Source organism: Panulirus ornatus, chromosome 46, assembly GCF_036320965.1.
Source record: "Panulirus ornatus isolate Po-2019 chromosome 46, ASM3632096v1, whole genome shotgun sequence".
Lineage (NCBI taxonomy): Eukaryota > Metazoa > Arthropoda > Malacostraca > Decapoda > Palinuridae > Panulirus > Panulirus ornatus.
The window spans coordinates 25,479,262-25,503,809 of record NC_092269.1 but is presented as its reverse complement, the minus strand read 5'-3'; the positions used below and the strand labels follow the sequence as shown (position 1 = coordinate 25,503,809).

The following is a 24,548-nucleotide window of genomic DNA, read 5'->3' as shown; positions in this document are numbered from 1 at the left end:
CCCCCACACACACCAGTTAATCCCCCCCCCCCCTCATGGGCGCGAGGCCCGGGGAAAAAGACAACAAAGGGCCCCCTTCGCTCACACTCAGTTCCAGCTGGGCATGAATAATGCCCGAAAAAAAAAACTCCCCTTTTTTAAACAGGCCCCACAGAAAATTTTCCCGGTTTTTCCCCCGGGGCTTCACATGCCCTATTCAAACCATTGACAGCACGTCCAAACCCCCTTTAAAAACAAACGGGTTTCCCAATTTACTCTGTTTCCCTTTCCCGCCTTTTACACTCCTCACGTTCAGGCCCCGCCAACAAAATCTTTTTCACTCCATCTTTCCCCCTCCAATTTTGTTTCCCACTTCTCCTTTCCCTCCACCCCCGACCATATATCCTCTTGGTCAAACTTTCCTCACCATTCTCTCCCCGTGCCCAAAACCCTTTCAAAACACCCCTTCTGCTCTCTCAACCCCGCTCGTTTTTTTTTTCCCCCACGTCTTCTTTCCCTAAAATTTTCTTACTCGATCAAACCACCCCACACCCCCTTATTTCCTCAAAAAATCTCTTTTTCCCGCACATCCCCCCTCCTCCCCACAACTTATCCTTTGCCCACGCCCCGCAACCATAAAACTTGGGAAAACCCCAAATTTCCCTTTAAATTTACCTATTTTTTTGCTTTCCGAGATAATTTTTCTCAACTTTCCCCACTTCTTCAAGGCTCCAGGGTTTTCGCCCCTTCCCCCCCACCCTATGATTTACTTCCCCTTCCATGGTTCCATCCCTGCCGGGTCCACTCCAAATACTAAAACACTTATTTTCCTTTTTTTTTGGGCCCTTTTAAACCCACCCCCCTTTTTGGACTTGCCCCAAAACCCCTTTGGTACCTAAAAACCTTGCCCCTTTTCACATTACTCTTAACTTCTTTTTTCCACCCCAACTTTACCAAACTCACCCACCAGTTTCCCTCCCAGTTTCTCACGGAACCCAGCCACCAGCCGGGTATCATCAGCAAAACCAAACATTGACCCCTTTCCCCAAATCCTCTCATCCCCAACAAAATTTCATACTTGCCCCTTTTTCCAAAACCATTGCATTAACCTCCCTTTAACCCCATCCAAAAAACAAATTAAACAACCATGGAGACCCTCACACACCCTGCCGCATACCTACATTCCTGAGAACCATTCATTTCCTCTCTCCTACACCTTACACATGCCTTACACTCCTCCCCGATTAAAACTTTTCACTGCTTCTAACAACTTGCTCCCACACATATTTTCTTAATACTTCCACAGAGCTAGCTCTATCAACTATATCATCTGCCTTCTCGAGGAGCCATAAATGCTAATACAAATCCATTTGCTTTTCGAAGTATTTCTCACATACATTTTCATAGCAACACCTGATCCACATCCTCTTACCACTTCTGAAACCGCACTGCTCTTCCCCATCTGATGTCTGTGCATGCCTTTCCACCCCTTCTCCATCAATACCCTCCCATATTAATTTTACCAGGAATACTCAACTAAACTTATTACCTCTGTAATTTGAGCACTCCACTCTTATCTCCCCTTTGCTTTGTCAATGGCACTATGCACGCATTTCCGCCAATCTCAGGCACTCACCAGAGTCATACATACATTAACTAACCTTACCAACCAGTCAACAAATTCAGTCACCCCTTTCTTAATAAATTCCCTCTGCAATACACATCCAAACCTGCTGCCGTGCCGGCTTTATTCTTCCGCAACGCTTTTACGTACCTCTTCTCTGTTTACCAAATCTTTTTCCCCCTAACCCTCTCACTTTGCACACCACCTCTGTCCTAAACAACCCTATATCTGCCACTCTGTCATCAGACACATGCAACAACCTTCAAAATACTCATTCCATCTCTTGATCACATCACCGCTACTTGGTTTCACCGCCCCCATTTACGCCCTGCACTGATAGTTGCCCCATATGCTCCTGGTCTTACGCACCTATTTCCCTCATTTCCAGAACATCTTTTTATTCTCCCTAAAAAGGTTACTGTGTCTCTCGCCCAACTCTCTATGTGCCTTTTTTTTCACCTCTTGCCCTTTCTCTTCGACCTCCTGTCCTCTTTTATTTCTTTTATACTTCTCCCACCAATTGCATTTTTTCCCTGAAAAAATCGTCCAAATGCCTCTCTCTTCTCTTTCACTAATACTCTTACCTTCTTCATCCCACCACTCACTACCCTTTCTCTACAGCCACCTTCCCACTCTTTCATGCCTCAAGCATTCTTTTGCGATCCATCACTGATTCCCTATTATACATCCATTCCTCCCCGACCCCCCTTACTTCCCATTGTTCTAACCTTTTCTCCATTTGTACACAGTCTTCCTTGGTACTTCCCCACACAGGTCTCTTCCCAAGCTCACTTACTCTTCACCACCTTCTTCACCAACATTTTCACTCCTCTTTTCTGAAAACCCATACTAATCTTCAACCTTAGCCTCCAAAAAGATAATGATCAGACATCCCTTCCAGTTGCACCTCTTCAGGCACTATAAACATCCAAAAGTCTCTCTTTCGCACGCTGTCAATTAACACGTAATCCATTACGCTTCTCTGGCCATCTCTCCTACTTAATAAGTATTACTTATGTATATCCGCTGTTTAACCGAGGTTTCCCAATCATCTAGTCCTTTTTCAGCACATTAAATCTACAAGCTCTTCACCATTTCCATATTTTGACAACACTGATACACCCATGATACCAATTGTTTCCCTCAACTGCCACATTACTCACCTTTGCATTCAAATCACCCATCACTATAACCCGGTCCGTGCATCAAAACGCTAAACTCTCTGTTGCTGCTCCCAAAAACTTGCCTCTCATTGATCTTTCTTCTCATGCCCAGGTTGCATATGCCCCAATAATCAACCCCACCCTCTCTCCATCAACTTTCAATTTTACCCACATTATCGAGGAATTTATTTCTTAACATCATCTAGATATATACATTTCTATTATTCTTATATATTAATACATTCTATATCGTATAAATATATATTTTCTTTTATCCCTGGGGATAGGGGAGAAAGAATACTTTCCCACGTATTCCCCTGCGTGTTCGTAGAAAGAGGCGACTAAACGGGAAGGGAGCGGGGGGGTGGAAATCTCCCCTCTCGTTTTTAATTTTTTAATTTTCCACACAGAAGGAACAGAGAAGGGGGCCAGGTGAGGTATTCCCTCAAAGTCCCAGTCCTCAGTTCTTAACGCTACCTCGCTATCGCGGGGGAAATGGCGAATAGTTATGAAAAAAAAAAAAAAACAATATATGTAATATATATATATATATATTATATATATATATATATATATATATATATATATATATACTATATATATATATATATATATATACATGGAAAGGATGTCATTTGAGCGTGATCAAGATATTCCTATGAGTCACGGTGGGGGGGGGGAAAAATAAAACACGCCAAAAGTAAACCAAGTGCAATTTCGTGTAATAAACACATCATTCAGGGGAGACCCAAGAAAGAAATATAAAAGTCAGTTGATATACATCGAAGAGACGAAGGAAGGGACGCCATTTGGTAAACATGTGGTTGTGACAATGTGACAATCACTGGTTTACAAATGGCGTCTAGCTTCGTCTCTTCGCTGTATGTTCAACTAACTGCTTATTTTCTCTCTAGTTGTCACGTGATTGATGAGATTATTACACGAAAGTGCACTGGGAACTTTTCGAGTTCCATTATCCCCGTTTGGATCATGGAAGAGTGAATGTTGGGGAGAATACAGGTGGTGATGAGTAAGTTGAGTTGGGAAAGGAGACTTGTGTGAGGAGTACCCAGGATGAGACTGAGTACAGATGGAAAAGGTGAGAACAATGGAAGTAAGGGGCGTGGAGGGAGGGAATGGGATAGTAAATTTTGGCCAATCAGTGATATTTTTGTTTTTATGGATTGCGCAAAAGGATGCTTTTGGCCATGAGAAGAGTGGGAGGTGGGTTGATTAGAAAGTGTAGTGAGTGGTGGGTATTGAAGAAGTAAGATTATTAGTGAAAGAGAAGAGAGAGGCATGTGGCGAGTTTTGCCAGGGAAAAAATGCAATGAGTGGGACGGGAATTGGTATTAAAAGAAAAGGGACAGGAGGTCAAGAGAAAGGTGCAAGAGGTGGAAAAAAAGGCGCAAATGAGAGTTGGGGTGAGAGTTGTATCATTAAATTTTAGGAGATAAAAAGTGTTCTGGAAGGAGGTAAATAAAGTGCGTAAGACCAAGGGAGCAAATAGGTAACTTCAGTTGAAGGGCGCACTTATTGGGGGAGGTGATAACAAGATACAAAATAGTGGTGATGTGGAGAAGGAGGATGGAGTGTGTATTTTGATGGTTTGTGCATGTGTTTGCTGATAGAGTGGCAGATATAGGGTGTTTTTGGTCGAGGTGGTGTGCAAAGTGAGAGGGTTATTCAAAAAAATGATTTGGTAAAAAGAGAAGAGGTAGTAAATGCTTGCGGAAGATGAAAGCAGGCAAGGCAGCAGGTTTGGATGGCATTGCAGTGGGAATTTATTAAAAAAGGGGATGGTGTATTATTGACTGTTGGTAAGGTTATTTAATGTATGTATGGACTCATGTTATGAGGTGCCTGAGATTGCGGATTCCCGTGCATAGTCGCCATTGTAACAAAGGCAACGGGGATAAGCGTGAGTGCTCAAATTACAAAGGTATAAGATTGTTGAGTGTTCCTGGTACATTATATGGGAGGGTATTGATTGAGAGGTGTGAAGTATGTACAGAGCATCAGATTGGGGAAGAGCAGTGTGTTTCAGAAGTGGTAGAGGTGTGTGGATCAGGTGTTGCTTGAAGAATGTATGTGAAAATACTTAGGAAAAGCAAAATGGATTTGTATGTAGCATTATGGAATCTGGAGCAAGGGCATATGATCGAGTTGATGAGGATGACTCTGTGGAAGGTCTTAAGAATAATATGATGTGGGAGCAAGTTGTTGAAGCAGTGAAAAGGTTTTTTATCCGAGGGATTGTAAGGGCATGGTGTAGTGTACGAAGAGAGAGAAGTGATTGTTCTCAGTGAAATGTTGGTTTGCGGCAGGGGTGTGTGATGTCTCCTTGGTTGTTTAAAGTGTTTAACGAGGGGTTGTTAGGATGTAAATGCAAGGAGTTTTGGAAAGAGGGGCAAGGTATTGAAGTCGTTGGGAATGAGAGTAGCTTGGGAAAGTTGAGTCAGTTGTTGTTCGCTGATGTATTACATCGCTGGTGGCTGATTATGTGAGAAACTGCAGAGCTGGTGACTGAGTTTGGTAAAGGGTGTGGAAGAAGAAAGTGAAGAGCGTAATTGTGTTGATGTGCATGGGGATCTTGGCGATGGTGGGGTGTGTTGGAGGGACTGGGCGAGCGGGGGTGAGGGTGCGGATGAGACGGTGCGGGGGGGCGGGGGGTGGTGCGTGGCGACGGGGGGTGGTGGGTTTGGGGAGGGCGGCTGGGAGGGTTTTTACATATTTTTTGCTGTTCTTTCGAGTTTGGGTAGGATAGAGGGGGTCGTGGGGAGGTACGTGGGGGGTGTGGGTGTCGCTGGGAGGGGAGTGGGAAGGGGGGTAAGTCTGGTGTCTGGGGTGAGTGGGGGGGGTTAGGGTAGGGGGGGGGACGGGCGTCGGTGGCTCACCGCTGAGTCGGGTGGGGGGGGGTGTTTGGGGGTGAGAGGGTCGGGTTGGTTTTAGGTGTATGTATAGTTTACATGATAATTTTTCCCCCCCCCCCCCCCCCCCCCCCCCCCCCCCCCCCCCCCCCCCCCCCCCCCCCCCCCCCCCCACCCCCCCCCTTCTCGTGCACAACCTGATAGAGTGCAAGTGGGTGTTTGGACGGTAATGTGGGGGGGGGGTGGGTCGGGAGGCGTTAGGGAGTGGTCGGAGTGGGGTAGGCATGTGCTAATGTGTAGTGGCGGGAGGGGTTTTGTGCGCGGGGAGGTAGAAGGGGGTTGGGGTAGGATTATATTTATATAAGAGTATATTTGAGGGAGGTTGGGAGAGGGGTTCTTACCAACTACCCCACACAACTAGCCAACTACCTTATTTCTGCAACAAGGAGTTCAACTACTCCTAGTGAGGTAGCATCAGATGTATATAGTCAGAGTAGTAAGAAAATATATCGTTTTGGTACCTCCAGAAGGAGCAAGTTTAAATGGGAGTACCCCACCAGCCCTTATCTACGACAGTGTACAACACTGTACCCACTTTTTAACCATAAGACTTATGTTTTTATTATTGTCGAAAGAGGAGACGTCCCACCCCCCAGTTTCCACTCCGCACCCCCAAACACAACCCACCATCTCACCGAGAGAGAACCCGCCTGAACCACCGCATTACCCCCACTAACCGCAACTAACAATGATTGCTGTGTTTCTTTTAGATTGTTGATTACCCTCCCACGCCCTTCTTGGAAATATTCCCCAGAGTACAGTCAGCAAGAGAGTTAAGTGGTGGTGTAGCATATAGTTGGGGGTTTTACTGGTAGGTTACAGATTTGGTATGGGTATAGTTCTTGACGTTGACGGGATACGTCGTTACCTGGTAGTGGTGATTATGTGGGTCGTTTTAGGACGGGGGTCTGGGACGGTATGTGGGATCACAGACGTATTGGAGTATCCTATTGTTTTGTCGTAGTCGTACTTGTAGATGGTCTAGTTGTTTTGAGGGTCGTGGCTTTAGATGGGCTGTGGTGTATGAGGTAGGCTGGGTCCAGTTGTGTATCCCATTGGAACTTGTGCCAGTGGGGGGTGTATCACATATCGTAGGTTCTCATCAACACGTAGGTGTGCCGATTTAAAGTGAGTATGGCTCGAGCCATATTTTACTTGATTGGGTAGACCGCACTATTTTTTTATACCCTAGCATTACTTCTATAATACTCGAGTTTTTCATTTACAGTTCAGAAGATCTTTCTACTTAACGTGCAGTAGTTAACATTTTTCTAACCAGACCTCAAGCCCGGTCGGTTAGGACAAAGTATCACCTCTTGTTAGTATTACATTTCTACACTTTTGAACGTTCTATATTACTATACATGTACCTGAGGAGTACGTTGTGACTCTTTAGAACAACTACAACGTCTACACACATAACTTCCATACATTTAATTGTAACCTTAACTTGTGTTGGGGAATTTGAGTGGACCCTTGGCAGCGGTTTGGAAAAACCATGGAAGCGAAGTGAATCATAGGGTGGAGGGGCAAAAAATCCTGGGAGCCTTGAAGAATGTGTGGAAGTCGAGAACATTACCCGGGGAAGCAAAAATGGGTATGTTTTGAAGAATAAGGGATCCAACAGGGTGTATGTTGCGAGGGGGGGGGGGACTATGGATAAAAGGTTGTGCAAAAGGAAAAAGGGATGGTTTTGTGCGGGAAAAAGGGAGATGTTTGAGGACAATGTGGGTGTGAGGTGGATTGATCGAGTAATTTTACGAGGTGTAAGAGGATGTGTGGAAATACAAAGAGGGGGTGGTGAGAGAGCAGAAGAGGGGTTTTTTTTGTTTTAAAATGGTTTGGGCACAGGGGAGAAAAAGGGTGGGAAAGTTTTTTTTTGAAAAAGAGGATATTTTGTGTGGGAGGTGGAGGGGGGAACGAAAGGAGAAAGGGGTGGGGGGGCCCAAAATTTGGGAAAGGGGGGAAAGATGGAGTGAAAAAGATTTTTTTTGTGATCGGGGCTTGGGGGATAAGGAAAGGCCTGTATATACATCCAAGCCTTTGGGGGTTTAAGCATTCCGCTTTGGCGTGGGTTTTCCCAAAGGCGTCCTGGCTGTTGGAGGTTTGTATTTTCCTATGGAGGTGCCCCGTTCATATGCATAATATATTTATATTATATATATTTTATATTATATATTATATATATAAAATATTATTTTATTTATATTTATATATATATATCTATATATATATATATTTTTTTTTAATATTTCCAACATAGCATATATATTTATATATATTATTAATAAGAGTATATTATTTTAAATATATTATTATTATAATATATATATATATATTATATTATAATATTATATTTTTATATTATAATATATTTATATATATTTAATATATTTTATATATATATATATATAATATATATGCAAAGGAACAGACGAAAAAATGGCCAACACACCCCCACACCAAAGCACGCACACACGCATACAACAACCCACCAATCCCAACGTACACACAATATACACACAAGACACACACATATTCACACTGCACCATTTTACACTGTTGCCCCTACTCCCCCCCCCAACCCCCCCCCCCCCCACACACATATTTAAAATCCCCCCCCCTCATTTTGCGCGAAGCTGGGCGGAAAGACAACAAAGGCCCCCTTCGCTTTACTCATCTCAGCTTTCTGCAATAATGCCCGAACCACAACTCCTTTAATCCAGGCCCCACAAAAAACTTTCCTTTGGTTACCCAGACGCTTCACATGCCCTGAATAATCCATTGACCACGTCAAATCGGGATACACTCGATCCAATTCACTCGTTCTTGCCCGCCTTGACACTCCTGCACGTTCAGGCCCGATCAAAACAAATCTTTTTCATCCATCTTTCACCTCCAATTTCGTCTCCCACTTCTCCTGTTCCCCACTCCGAAATATATCCTCTTGGCCCAATCTTTCCTCACACTTCTCCCCGTCCCGAAACCATTTAAAAACACCCCTTCTGCTCTCTCAACACGCTCTTTTTTTATTTCTCAGTCTCCTTACCAAACATTACTTATCGAAAAAACCCCACCTCAAACCACTTATTTCCTCACTTTCTCATTTCCGACACCCACCCTCCCCCGCAAAAACTCTATCCATAGCCCACCCCTTCGAACCATAAAATTTTGGGGGAACCACTATTCCTTAAAAATATACCGATTTTTTGCTTCCGAGATAATTTTCTCAATTTCCCACACATTCTTAAAGGCTCCTAGGGTTCCCCCCTTCCCCCACCCTTGATTTACTTCCCCTTCCTTGGTTCCATCCGCTCCCAGACCCACTCCCAGATATTAAAACACTTTACTTTCTCTAGTTTTGCTCCATTGAAACTTACCTCCCAGTTTGACTTGACCCCTAAACCCCTACTGTACCTAATAGCCTTGTCTTATTCACATTACTCTTAACTTTCTTCTTTCACACCTTTTCCCAAATTTCAGTCACCACTTCTGAGTTTCTCACTTTTGAATAAAGCCCCCAGCGCTGTTCATCAGGAACAACAACTGACTCATTTCCCCATCTTCATCAAAAAAACAGATGCATACTTGCCCCGGGTTTTCAAAAACTCTTGCATTCACCTCCCTAATAAGCATCCAAAACCCCCTTTTAAAAAACCCTTTGGAGAATCACACCCCCCTGCCGTAAACCTACATTCACGGGAAAACCCAATCACTTTCCTCTCTTCCTATCCCGTACACATGCCTTCCCTTTCCTAGATAAAAGTTTTTTCACTGCTTTAACAACTTGCCTCCCACACCAAATTTCTTAGTACCTTGAGAGCATTTTCTATCAACTCTATCATATGCCTTCTCCAGATCCATAAATCCTACATACAAATCTATTTGCTTTTCTGAGTATTTCTCACATACATTCTTCAAAGCAAACACCTGACCCAAACATCCTCTACCACTTCTGAAACCACACCGCTCTTCCCCAATCTGATGCTCTGTACATGCCTTCACCCTCTCAATCAATACCCTCCCATATAATTTATCAGGAATACTCAACAAACTTATACCTTTGTAATTTAAGGACTCACTCTTATCCCCTTTGCCTTTGTACAATGGCACTATGCAAGCATTCCGCCAATCCTCAGGCACCTCACCATGAATGATACATACATTCAATAACCTTACCAACCAGTCAACAAAACAGTCACCCCTTTTTTAATAAATTCCACTGCAATACCATCCAAACCCGCTACCTTGCCGGCTTTCATCTTCCGCAACGCTTTTACTACCTCTTCTCTGTTTACCAAATCATTTTCCCTAACCCTCTCACTTTGCACACATCCTCGACCAAAACACCCTATATCTGCCACTCTATCATCATACACATTCAACAAACCTTCAAAATACTCACTCTATCTCCTTCTCACATCACCACTTCTTGTTATCACCTCTCCATTAGCCCCCTTCACTGAAGTTCCCATTTGCTCCCTTGTCTTACGTACTTTATTTACCTCCTTCCAAAAATCTTTTTATTCTCCCTAAAATTTAATGATACTCTCTCACCCCAACTCTCACCCGCCCTCTTTTTCACCTCTAGCACCCTTCTCTTGACCTCCTGTCTCTTTCTTTTATACATCTCTCACTTATTTGCATTTTTTCCCAATAAAAATCGTACAAATGCCTCTCTCTTCTCTTTCAATAATAATCTTACCTCTTCATCCCATCACTCACTACCCTTTCTAATCAACCCACCTCCCACGCTTCTCTTGCCACAAGCATCTTTTGCGCAAGCCATCACTGCTTCCCTAAATACATCCCATTCCTCCCCCACACCCCTTACCTTCTTTGTTCTCACCTTTTTCCATTCTCTACTAAGTGTCTCCTGGTACTTCCTCACACAAGTCTCCTTCCCAAGCTCACTTACTCTCACCACCCTCTTCACCCCAACATTCTCTCTTCTTTTCTGAAAACCCATACAAATCTTCACCTTCGCCTCCACAAGATAATGATCAGACATCCCTCCAGTTGCACCTCTAAGCACATTAACATCCAAAAGTCTCTCTTTCGCGCGCCTGTCAATTAACACGTAATCCAATAACACTCTCTGGCCATCTCTCCTACTTACATACGTATACTTATGTATATCTCGCTTTTTAAACCAGGTATTCCCAATCACCAGTCCTTTTTCAGCACATAAATCTACAAGCTCTTCACCATTTCCATTAACAACACCGAACACCCCATGTATACCAATTATTCCTTCAACTGCCACATTACTCACCTTTGCATTCAAATTACACATCACTATAACCCGGTCTTTTGCATCAAAACCACTTACACACTCATTCAGCTGTTCCCAAAACGCTTGCCTCTAATGATCTTTCTTCTCATGCCCAGGTGCATATGCACCAATAATCACCCATCTCTCTCCATCAACTTTCAGTTTTACCCATATTAATCTAGAATTTACTTTTATTACACTCTATCACATACTCCCACAACTCCTGATTCAGGAGTATTGCTACTCCTTCCCTTGCTCTTGTCCTCTCACTAACCCCTGACTTTACTCCTAAGACATTCCCAAACCACTCTTCCCCTTTACCCTTGATCTTCGTTTCACTCAGAGCCAAAACATCCAGGTTCCTTTCCTCAAACATATTACTATCTCTCCTTTTTTCTCATCTTGGTTACATCCACACACATTTAGACACCCCAATCTGAGTCTTCGAGAAGGATGAGCACTCCTCGCGTGACTCCTTCTTCTGTTTCCCCTTTTAGAAAGTTAAAATACAAGGAGGGGAGGGTTTCCAGCCCCCCCGCTCCCGACCCCTTTAGTCGCCTTCTACGCCACGTGAGGAATCCGTGGGAAGTATTCTTTCTCCCCTATACTTATGTATATCTTGGTTTTTAAACCACGTATTTCCAATCATCAGTCCTTTTTCAGCACATAAATCTACAAGCTCTTCACTATTTCCATTTACAACACTGAACACCCCATGTATACCAATTATTCCCTCAACTGCCACATTAGTCACCTTTGCATTCAAATCACCCATCACTATAACCCGGTCTTGTGCATCAAAACCACTAACACACTCATTCAGCTGCGCCCAAAACACTTGCCTCTCATGATCTTTCTTCTCATGCCCAGGTGCATATGCACCAATAATCACCCATCTCTCTCCATCAACTTTCAGCTTTACCCATATTAATCTAGAATTTACTTTCTTACATTCTATCACATACTCCCACAACTCCTGATTCAGGAGTAGTGCTACTCCTTCCCTTGCTCTTGTCCTCTCACTAACCCCTGATTTTACTCCCAAGACATTCCCAAACCACTCTTCCCCTTTACCCTTTAGCTTCGTTTCACTCAGAGCCAAAACATCCAGGTTCCTTTCCTCAAACATATTACCTATCTTTCCTTTTTTCTCATCTTGGTTACATCCACACACATTTAGACACCCAAATCTGAGCCTTCGAGGAGGATGAGCACTCCTCGCGTGACTCCTTCTTCTGTTTCCCCTTTTAGAAAGTTAAAATACAAGGAGGGGAGGGTTTCTGGCCCACCGCTCCCGTCCCCTTTAGTCGCCTTCTACGACGCGTGAGGAATGCGTGGGAAGTATACTTTCTCCCATATACTTATGTATATCTTGGTTTTTAAACCACGTATTTCCAATCATCAGTCCTTTTTCAGCACATAAATCTACAAGCTCTTCACTATTTCCATTTACAACACTGAACATCCCATGTATACCTCAACTGCCACATTACTCACCTTTGCATTCAAATCACCCATCACTATATCCGGTCTTGTGCATCAAAACCACTAACACACTCATTCAGCTGCTCCCAAAACACTTGCCTCTCATGATCATTCTTCTCATGCCCAGGTGCATATGCACCAATAATCACCCATCTATCTCCATCAACTTTCAGTTTTACCCATATTAATCTAGAATTTACTTTCTTACATTCTATCACATACTCCCACAACTGTTTCAGGAGTAGTGCTACTCCTTCCCTTGCTCTTGTCCTCTCACTAACCCCTGACTTTACTCCCAAGACATTCCCAAACCACTCTCCGCCTTTACCCTTGATCTTCGTTTCACTCAGAGCCATAATATCCAGGTTCCTTTCCTCAAAAATACTACCTATCTCTCCTTTTTTGACATCTTTGTTACATCAACACACTTTTAAACACCCCACTCTGAGCCTGCGAGGAAGATGAGCACTTCTCGCGTGACTCCTTCTTCTGTTTCCCATCTCAGAAAGTTAAGATACAAGGAGGGGAGGGTTTCTGGCCCCCGGCTCCCGTCCCCCTTAGTCGCCTTCTACGACTCGTGAGGAATGCGTGGGAAGTATTCTTTCTCCCCTATACCCAGGGATAATATATATATATATATATATATATATATATATATATATATATATATATATATATATATATATATATATATATATATATATATATATATATATATATATATATATATGTATATTCATATATAGGATAGGAGAGAAAGAATACTTCCTACATATTCCCTGCGTGTCGTAAAAGGCGACTAAAAGGGGAGGGAGCGGGGTGGCTGGAAATCCTCCCCTCTCGTTTTTTTTTTTAATTTTCCAAAAGAGGGAACAGAGAAGGGGGCCAGGTGAGGATATTCCCTCAGAGTCCCAGTTCACTGTTCTTAACGCTACCTTGCTAACGCAAGAAATGGCGAATAGTTTGAAAGAAAAGAAAGAAAGAATATATATATATATACATACATACATACATATATATATATATATATATATATATATATATATATATATATATATATATATATATATATATATATATATATATATATATATATATGTATATATATATATATATATATATATATATATATATATATATATATATATATATATATATATATATATATATATATATATATATATATATATATATATATATATATATATATATATATATATATATATATATATATATATATATATATATATATATATATATATATATATATGTATATATATATATATATTTATATATATATTTTTTTCATACTATTCGCCATTTCCCGCCTCAGCGAGGTAGCGTTAAGAACAGAGGACTGGGCCGCTGAGGGAATATCCTCACCTGGCCCCCTTCTCTGTTCCTTCCTTTGGAAAAAAAAATAAAAAGAGAGGATAGGATTTCCAGACCCCCCCCCCCCCCTTCCCTTTTTAGTCGCCCTCTACGACACGCAGGGAATGCGTGGGAAGTATTCTTTCTCCCCTATCCCCAGGAATAATATATATATATATATATATATATATATATATATATATATATATATATATATATATATATATATTCCTGGTAAATTGTATGGGAGGGTATTGATTGAGAGGGTGAAGGCATGTACAGAGCATCAGATTGGGGAAGAGCAGTGTGGTTTCAGAAGTGGTAGAGGATGTGTGGATCAGGTGTTTGCTTTGAAGAATGTATGTGAGAAATACTTAGAAAAGCAAATGGATTTGTATGTAGCATTTATGGATCTGGAGAAGGCATATGATAGAGTTGATAGAGATGCTCTGTGGAAGGTATTAAGAATATATGGTGTGGGAGGCAAGTTGTTAGAAGCAGTGAAAAGTTTTTATCGAGGATGTAAGGCATGTGTACGTGTAGGAAGAGAGGAAAGTGATTGGTTCTCAGTGAATGTAGGTTTGCGGCAGGGGTGTGTGATATCTCCATGGTTGTTTAATTTGTTTATGGATGGGGTTGTTAGGGAGGTAAAGGCAAGAGTTTTGGAAAGAGGGGCAAGTATGAAGTCTGTTGGGAATGAGAGAGCTTGGGAAGTGAGTCAGTTGTTGTTCGCTGATGATACAGCGCTGGTGGCTGATTCATGTGAGAAACTGCAGAAGCTGGTGACGGAGTTTGATAAAGTGTGTGGAAGAAGAAAGTTAAGAGTAAATGTGAATAAGAGCAAGGTTATTAGGTACAGTAGGGTTGAGGGTCAAGTCAATTGGGAGGTGAGTTTGAATGGAGAAAAACTGGAGGAAGTGAAGTGTTTTAGATATCTGGGAGTGGATCTGGCAGCGGATGGAACCATGGAAGCAGAAGTGGACCATAGGGTGGGGGAGGGGGCGAAAATTCTGGGAGCCTTGAAGAATGTGTGGAAGTCGAGAACATTATCTCGGAAAGCAAAAATGGGTATGTTTGAAGGAATAGTGGTTCCAACAATGTTGTATGGTTGCGAGGCGTGGGCTATGGATAGAGTTGTGCGCAGGAGGATGGATGTGCTGGAAATTAGATGTCTGAGGACAATGTGTGGTGTGAGGTGGTTTGATCGAGTAAGTAACGTAAGGGTGAGAGAGATGTGTGGAAATAAAAAGAGCGTGGTTGAGAGAGCAGAAGAGGGTGTTTTGAAATGGTTTGGGCACATGGAGAGAATGAGTGAGGAAAGGTTGACCAAGAGGATATATGTGTCGGAGGTGGAGGGAACAAGGAGAAGAGGGAGACCAAATTGGAGGTGGAAAGATGTAGTGAAAAAGATTTTGTGTGATCGGGGCCTGAACTTGCAGGAGGGTGAAAGGAGGGCAAGGAATAGAGTGAATTGGAGCAATGTGGTATACCGGGGTTGACGTGCTGTCAGTGGATTGAATCAAGACATGTGAAGCGTCTGGGGTAAACCATGGAAAGCTGTGTAGGTATGTATATTTGCGTGTGTGGACGTATGTATATACATGTGTATGGGGGGGGGTTGGGCCATTTCTTTCGTCTGTTTCCTTGCGCTACCTCGCAAACGCGGGAGACAGCGACAAAGTATAAAAAAAAAAAAAAAAAAATATATATATATATATATATATATATATATATGTATATATATATATATATATATATATATATATATATATATATATATATATATATAAACATAATTCATAATGTCTGCCTTCATTCATTTCCATCGCCACCCCGCCACACATAAAATAACAACCCACTCCCCCCTCATGTGTGGGAGGTAACGCTAGTAAAAGACAACAAAGGCCACATTCGTTCACACTCAGTCTCTAACTGTCATGTAATAATGCACCGAAATCACAGCTCCCTTTCCACATCCAGGAACCATAGAACTTTCCATGGTTTACCCCGGACGCTTCACATGCCCTGGTTCAATCTACTGACAGCACGTCGACCCCGGTATACCACACCGGTCCAACTCACTCTATTCCCTGCACTCCTTTCATCCTCCTGCATGTTCAGGCTCCGATCACTCAAAATGTTTCTCAGTCCATCTTTCCACCTAAAATTTGATCTCCCACTTCTCCTCTTTCCCTCCACCTCTGACACGTATATCCTCTTGATAAATCTTTCCTCACTCATTCTCTCCATCTGACCAAACCACTTCAAAACACCCTCTTCTGCTCTCTCAACCATACTCTTTTTATTACCACACATCTCTCTTACCCTAGTATTACTTACTCGATCAAGCCACCTCACACCACATATCGTCCTCAAACATCTTATTTCCAGCACATCCACCCTCCTCCGCACAACTCTATCCATAGCCCACGCCTCGCAACCATATAACATTGTTGGAAGTACTATTCCTTCAAACGTACCCATTTTTGCTTTCCGCGATAATGTTCTCAACTTCAACACATTCTTCAACGCTCCAAGAACTTTCGCCCCCTCCTCCACCCTATGATTCACTTTCGCTTCCATTGTTCCATCCTATGCCAAATCCACTTCCAGATATCTAAAACACTTCACTTCCTCCAGTTTTTCTCCATTCAAACCTACCTCCGAACTGACTTGTCCCTTAACCCAACTGTACCTAATAACCTTGCTCTTATTGACAATTACTCTCGGCTTTCTTCTTTCACACACTTTACCAAACTCAGCCACTTGCTTCTGCAGTTTCTCACATGAATCAGCCACCAGCGCCTTATCATCAGCGAACAACAACGACTCACTTTCTGAGCTCTCTCATCCACAACAGACTGCATACTTGCCATTCTTTCTAAAACTCTTGCATTCACCTCTCTAACAACCCCATCCATAAACAAATTAAACAACCATGGCGACATCACACACCCCTGCCGCAAACGTACATTCTCTGAGAACCAATCACTTTCCTCTCTTCCTACTCGTACACATGCCTTACATCCTCGATAAAAACTTTTCACTGCTTCTAACAACTTGCCTACTAGACCATATATTCTTAATACCTTCCACAGAGCATCTCTATGAACTCTATCATATGCCTTTTCCAGATCCATAAATGCTACATACCAATCCATTTGCTTTTCTAAGTATTTCTCACATACATTCTTCAAAGCAAACTCCTGATCCACACATCCTCTACCACTTCTGAATCCACAATGCTCTTCCCCAGTCTGATGGTCTGTACATGCCTTCACCCTCTCAATCAATAACCTCCAATATAATTTCCCAGGAATACTCAGTGGAATTTATTAAAAAAGGGGATGACTGTATTGGTGACAGGTTGGTAAGGTTACTTAATGTATTATGACTCATGGTGACGTGCCTGAGAATTGGATGAATGCTTGCATAGTGCCAGTGTACAAAGACAAAGGGGATAAAACTGAGTGCTCAAATATATATATATATATATATATATATATATATATATATATATATATATATATATATATATATATATATATATATATATATATATATATATATATATATATATATATATATATATATATATATATATATATATATATATATATATATATATATATATATATATATATATATATATATATATATATATATATAATATATATATATATATATATATATATATATATATATATATATATATATATATATATATATATATATATATATATATATATATATATATATATATATATATATATATATATATATATATATATATATATATATATATATATATATATATATATATATATATATATATATATATATATATATATATATATATATATATATATATATACATATATATATATATATATATATATATATATATATATATATATATATATATATATATATATATATATATATATATATATATATATATATATATATATATATATATATATATATATATATATATATATATATATATATATATATATATATATATATATATATATATATATATATATATATATATATATATATATATATATATATATATATATATATATATATATATATATATTATATATATTTTTTTTTTTTTTTTTTGCTTGGTCGCTGTCTCCCGCGTTTGCGAGGTAGCGCAAGGAAACAGACGAAAGAAATGGCCCAACCCACCCCCATACACATGTATATACATACGTCCACACACGCAAATATACATACCTACACAGCTTTCCATGGTTTACCCCAGACGCTTCACATGCCTTGATTCAATCCACTGACAGCACGTCAACCCCGGTATACCACATCGCTCCAATTCACTCTATTCCTTGCCCTCCTTTCACCCTCCTGCATGTTCAGGCCCCGATCACACAAAATCTTTTTCACTCCATCTTTCCACCTCCAATTTGGTCTCCCTCTTCTCCTCCTTCCCTCCACCTCCGACACGTATATCCTCTTGGTCAATCTTTCCTCACTCATTCTCTCCATGTGACCAAACCATTTCAAAACACCCTCTTCTGCTCTCTCAACCACGCTCTTTTTATTTCCACACATCTCTCTTACCCTTACGTTACTTACTCGATCAAACCACCTCACACCACACATTGTCCTCAAACATCTCATTTCCAGCACATCCATCCTCCTGCGCACAACTCTATCCATAGTCCACGCCTCGCAACCATACAACATTGTTGGAACCACTATTCCTTCAAACATACCCATTTTTGCTTTCCGAGATAATGTTCTCGACTTCCACACATTCTTCAAGGCTCCCAGAATTTTCGCCCCCTCCCCCACCCTATGATCCACTTCCGCTTCCATGGTTCCATCCGCTGCCAGATCCACTCCCAGATATCTAAAACACTTCACTTCCTCCAGTTTTTCTCCATTCAAACTCACCTCCTAATTGACTTGACCCTCAACCCTACTGTACCTAATAACCTTGCTCTTATTCACATTTACTCTTAACTTTCTTCTTTCACACACTTTACCAAACTCAGTCACCAGCTTCTGCAGTTTCTCACATGAATCAGCCACCAGCGCTGTATCATCAGTGAACAACAACTGACTCACTTCCCAAGCTCTCTCATCCCCAACAGACTTCATACTTGCCCCTCTTTCCAAAACTCTTGCATTCACCTCCCTAACAACCCCATCCATAAACAAATTAAACAACCATGGAGACATCACACACCCCTGTCGCAAACCTACATTCACTGAGAACCAATCACTTTCCTCTCTTCCTACACGTACACATGCCTTACATCCTCGATAAAAACTTTTCACTGCTTCTAACAACTTGCCTCCCACACCATATATTCTTAATACCTTCCACAGAGCATCTCTATCAACTGTATCATATGCCTTCTCCAGATCCATAAATGCTACATACAAATCCATTTGCTTTTCTAAGTATTTCTCACATGCATTCTTCAAAGCAAACACCTGATCCACACATCCTCTACCACTTCTGAAACCACACTGCTCTTCCCCAATCTGATGCTCTGTACATGCCTTCACCCTCTCAATCAATACCCTCCCATATAATTTGCCAGGAATACTCAACAAACTTATACCTCTGTAATTTGAGCACTCACTCTTATCCCCTTTGCCTTTGTACAATGGCACTATGCACGCATTCCGCCAATCCTCAGGCACCTCACCATGAGTCACACATACATTAAATAACCTTACCAACCAGTCAACAATACAGTCACCCCCTTTTTTAATAAATTCCACTGCAATACCATCCAAACCTGCTGCCTTGCCGGCTCTCATCTTCCGCAAAGCTTTTACTACCTCTTCTCTGTTTACCAAATTATTTTCCCTAACCCTCTCACTTTGCCCACCACCTCGACCAAAACACCCTATATCTGCCACTCTATCACCAAACACATTCAACAAACCTTCATAATACTCACTCCATCTCCTTCTCACATCACCAGTACTTGTTATCACCTCCCCATTTGCGCCCTTCACTGAAGTTCCCATTTGCTCCCTTGTCTTACGCACTTTATTTACCTCCTTCCAGAACATCTTTTTATTCTCCCTAAAATTTAATGATACTCTCTCACCCCAAACTCTCATTTGCCCTTTTTTCACCTCTTGCACCTTTCTCTTGACCTCCTGTCTCTTTCTTTTATACGTCTCCCACTCAATTGCATTTTTTCCCTGCAAAAATCGTCCAAATGCCTCTCTCTTCTCTTTCACTAATACTCTTACTTCTTCATCCCACCACTCACTACCCTTTCTAATCAACCCACCTCCCACTCTTCTCATGCCACAAGCATCTTTTGCGCAATCCATCACTGATTCCCAAAATACATCCCATTCCTCCCCCACTCCCATTACTTCCATTGCTCTCACCTTTTTCCATTCTATACTCAGTCTCTCCTGGTACTTCCTCACACAAGTCTCCTTCCCAAGCTCACTTACTCTCACCACCCTCTTCACCCCAACATTCACTCTTCTTTTCTGAAAACCCATACAAATCTTCACCTTTGCCTCCACAAGATAATGATCAGACATCCCTCCAGTTGCACCTCTCAGCACATTAACATCCAAAAGTCTCTCTTTCGCGCGCCTGTCAATTAACACGTAATCCAATAATGCTCTCTGGCCATCTCTCCTACTTACATAAGTATACTTATGTATATCTCGCTTTTTAAACCAGGTATTCCCAATCATCAGTCCTTTTTTAGCACATAAATCTACAAGCTCTTCACCATTTCCATTTACAACACTGAACACCACATGTATACCAATTATTCCCTCAACTGCCACATTACTCACCTTTGCAATCAAATCACCCCATACTATAACCCAGTCGCGTGCATCAAAACCACTAACACACTCATTCAGCTGCTCCCAAAACACTTGCCTCTCATGATCTTTCTTCTCATGCCCAGGTATATATATATATATATATATATATATATATATATATATATATATATATATATATATATATATATATATATATATATATATTGGAAAGGATCACAATCTTTCCCGTGATCAAGTTATTCCTATGAGTCACGGGGAAAATGAAACACGGTAGGTTCCCAAATTCACTTTCGTGTAATAATCATATCATCAGGGGAGACACGATAGAGAAATATAACTGTCAGCTGATATACATTCAAGAGACGAAGCTAGGACGCCATTTGGTAAACATGCGATTGTTCAAGACAGACAATGAGCGTTCATAAACTTATCATTTTATAAATTTTATCAACTATAAAGTTATCTAATTTGTATAGACCATCACTAATATTAAGATTAAGATTATTTGTGTATTTGATAATAGAAGATTCCATGATATTTCTCGTGGTAATAGAGTTAGAGTTAATAACTGAGATGGCATTACTCTAGTCAATACACTGAGCATAGTTTTTAACGTGATTAAACAAGGCATCTGATTCTTGTCCCGTTCTTATACTATATCTATGTTGCTTATGTCTAACAGAAAGATCCTTACCAGTCTGCCCAACACAAAATTTATCACAATTTCCACATGGCACTTTATAGATGCATCCAGGAGAATTTTCTGGTGAATTCCTGAGTTAGATATTCTTTATAGTATTATTGTTGCTGAAGGCAACATTTACATCAAAGGATTTAAGCAACATGGGAAGTAAAGTAAGATTAGTGTTAAAAGGGAGAACTAAAAGATTCTTGGTGTCAATGGGAGGTTTGGGCTCAAATCCATAAAATGATTTCTTTGCTAACTTAAGGGATTTATCAATGAAAGATCTAGGGTACTTTAACTTAGATCCAACAGAATACATGTTCTCAAACTCATCATCAATAAACTCTGGACTGCAAATATGTAATGCCCTATATTGAAGTGATGATAATCTAACTCTGTCATGTTGAGGTGAGTAATAATGGATATATCAGCATACATTGGTAGGTTATCTGTATATGCTAAACTTAAACTTGTTTCTTTGCCTATGGATCATGCAATCTAGAAATGGTAACATATCATTATTCTCATTTTCTACAGTACATTTGATGGAAGGTACTAAATTGTTAAGTAAGGGGAAAAATATTTATAAGATCTCATTTGTTGGCCAAACACAAAGAACATCATCTACATACCTAAACCAAATTACATTAGAAGGTAAGATAACCTTTAATAACCTTGTTTCAAAAAATTTCATATTAAGATTACTTAGTACAGGTGAAAGAGGGTTACCCATTGTCATACCAAATTTTTGAGAATAATAATCTCCATTGAGATTTTATCAGTTCACTGAAAACAGACTTTGAAACATGTAAGTGAATGTCATCCAAGACATCAAATAAATATTCTAAAAGGTTATCAAACGGAACTTTTGTGTAAAGTGAGGAAACATGAAAGCTAACTAGTTTGAAATCAAAAATAACATTGATATTGTTAAGCTTGTTGACTAAATCTACATTGTTCATGATATCAGAATTTGATACCTTACCCACTAAAGGGCTTAATAAAGAAACTAACCAATTTGACAATCTATATGTGATGGAGCCTACTGAAATCGCTATAGGTCCTGCTGGAAAATTCTGTTTATGTTTTGATAAGTTCATACATATATGGCAATGAAGGGGAGAGATATGACACAACTTATTCTAAACTCAGTAAAAATCCCTTAAAAAGCAGTTAATTCCAATTTCAATAAAGTAATGAAGCTGTTGTTGAACGGTAATGCTTCTCTTATCAAAAGTTTGTCATCTTTGTCTCCTTCATTGTATGTATTGTGAAGGTGCGCGTTTCTATGCACTTTGTTTGTATTCATATACCTCCGCGTTGTACAGTTAGGTTAGGCAAAATGCTGTCTGCTGTCTATGTGCGCCTGTTGGGAAATGACCGGTGTAGACCTCGTTGCTCACCAACGTGGGGCGAAGGGTATTCGAGTACATAGTATTCGAATATATATTCCTATTAGCCAGGCACATAGCGTTAGCATTCCCGCCTGTTACACAAGGGTCCCGGGTTCGATCCTGGCTGTTGGAGGTTTGTATGCTCTATGAAGGTGCGCGTTCCTATGCACTTTGTTTGTATATATATATATATATATATATATATATATATATATATATATATATATATATATATATATATATATATATATATATATGTATATATATATATGTTGAAATGTAAAGGTAGGTATGTGTGGACGTGTATGTATATACATGTGTATGTGGGTGGGTTGGGCGATTCTTTCATCTGTTTCCTTGCGCTACCTTGTTAACGTGGGAGACAGCGACAAAGTATAATGGATATATATATATATATATATATATATATATATATATATATATATATATATATATATATATATATATATATATATATATTTTATTTATTTATATATTTTGCTTTGTCGCTGTCTCCCGCGTTAGCGAGGTAGCGCAAGGAAACAGACGAAAGAAATGGCCCAACCCACCTACATACATATTTATATACATACACGTCCACACACGCAAATATACATACCTATACATCTTAATGTACACATATATATACACACACAAACATATACATATATATACATGTACATAATTCATACTGTCTGCCTTTATCTATTCCCATCGTCACCTCGCCACACATGGAATAACAGCCCCCTCCCCCCTCATGTGTGCGAGGTAGCGCTAGGAAAAGACAACAAAGGCCCCATTCGTTCACACTCAGTCTCTACCTGTCATGTAATAATGCACCGAAACCACAGCTCCCTTTCCACATCCAGGACCCACAGAACTTTCAATGATTTACCCCAGACGCTTCACATGCCCTGGTTCAATCCAGTGACAGCACGTCGACCCCGGTATACCACATCGTTCCAATTCACTCTATTCCTTGCACGCCTTTCACCCTCCTGCATGTTCAGGCCCCGATCAATCAAAATCTTTTTCACTCCATCCTTCCACCTCCAATTTGGTCTCCCACTTCTCCTCGTTCCCTCCACCTCCGACACATATATCCTCTTGGTCAATCTTTCCTCACTCATTCTCTCCATGTGACCAAACCATTTCAAAACACCCTCTTCTGCTCTCTCAACCATACTCTTTTTATTTCCACACATCTCTCTTACCCTTACATTACTTACTCGATCAAATCACCTCACACCACATATTGTCTTCAAACATCTCATTTCCAGCACATCCACCCTCCTGCGCACAACTCTATCCATAGCCCATGCCTCGCAACCATACAACATTGTTGGAACCACTATTCCTTCAAACATACCCATTTTTGCTTTCCGAGATAATGTTCTCGACTTCCAAACATTCTTCAAGGCTCCCAAAATTTTCGCTCCCTCCCCCACCCTATGATTCACTTCCGCTTCCATGGTTCCATCCGCTGCCAGATCCACTCCTAGATATCTAAAACAACTCACTTCCTCCAGTTTTTCTCCATTCAAACTTACCTCCCAATTGACTTGACCCTCAACCCTCAATATATATATGTATAAATCCATAAAATATGAAATTGTTAGTGTGCTGGTATTACTAATTGTCGCGAGCACATATTTCTTTTTCTCTCAAGAAGGAGAAAGAAATATATGGCTGCTTCACTCTTCCCATAGGTTTTGTGTATGGACTGGACACTCGAGAATTGACCATTGTGATACCTCCTTCCTCTCTCAAACATCCCAGCTTTGGAAATATCTTCGTTTCTTCTTTACATCTTCTTATATCCTTTCTAT

General features: G+C 40.5%; 1 protein-coding gene across 1 annotated transcript in view; it reads left to right on the top strand.

The window, feature by feature from the left end:
• Nucleotides 1-24,548, top strand: part of LOC139763159 (methyltransferase-like protein 27) — a 143,866-nt gene that overhangs the window by 19,320 nt on the left and 99,998 nt on the right. The window lies entirely within an intron of this gene.